The sequence below is a fragment of the Crocuta crocuta genome, unplaced genomic scaffold, assembly GCF_008692635.1.
Source record: "Crocuta crocuta isolate KB4526 unplaced genomic scaffold, BGI_CrCroc_1.0 scaffold129, whole genome shotgun sequence".
In the NCBI taxonomy this organism is placed as follows: Eukaryota; Metazoa; Chordata; class Mammalia; order Carnivora; family Hyaenidae; genus Crocuta; species Crocuta crocuta.
The window spans coordinates 7,716,564-7,717,349 of NW_027551571.1; the positions used below are offsets into that span (position 1 = coordinate 7,716,564).

The following is a 786-nucleotide window of genomic DNA, read 5'->3' on the forward strand; positions in this document are numbered from 1 at the left end:
TTAGTGTACACAACAGCATTAGTTTTATTTTACTTAGACTGTTGTTAGCATATTCATGTTTTGGTGAATGATGATTATTTCAATGGTGGGAAAGTCAGACACTGCATGATAAGCCTGTGTTGGAGGCAAAGCGGGTGGAGGAGAGTGTCGAGACATCAAGGAATAGCATCTAACCTAGTCTGCGGTGTTCAAGAAGGCATGATAGACCTGTTGTTAAGAATGAAAGGGTTATTGGGGCGCCCGGGTGGCTCAGTCGGTTAAGCGTCTGACTTCGGCTCAGGTCATGGTCTCACGGTCGTGGGTTCGAGCCCCGCATCGGGCTCTGTGCTGACAGCTAGCTCAGAGCCTGGAGCCTGTTTCAGATTCTGTGTCTCCCTCTCTCTCTGACCCTCCCCTACTCATGCTGTCTCTCTCTCTCTCTCAAAAATGAATAAAACATTAAAAATAAAAAAAAGAATGAAAGGATTATTGAGGACGATGAACTATTAGTGCCTTTGAGGTCAAGGGGGCAGAGAAACACGTGCACTGAGAGCTCACGGCAGCTTGGAGTCCCCGGTAGCAGTTGGCTATGACAAGGGTCGAGAAAGAGACCTGCTTGGTGGTTAGACCTGCCCTATGGAGGGTCCCTGTCCTGGGCTGGTTCTTACCCGACGTTCTCAACTGATGTCCTCATTGACGCTGTGTTCGCTCCTGTTTTCCTTGTAAACTCCTGGTATTCCCTTAGCTGGAGCAGGTGGGATGCTGCTTGTTTTGTCTGTTGAGTCAGGAGTGTTTCTCCATGAATCC

General features: G+C 48.5%; 1 non-coding gene across 1 annotated transcript; it reads left to right on the forward strand.

The window, feature by feature from the left end:
- Positions 1-238: 238 nt before the first annotated feature.
- TRNAR-UCG (transfer RNA arginine (anticodon UCG)) lies at positions 239-322 on the forward strand. Its single transcript has one exon. It is a non-coding gene; the product is annotated as a tRNA-Arg (tRNA).
- Positions 323-786: the final 464 nt, after the last annotated feature.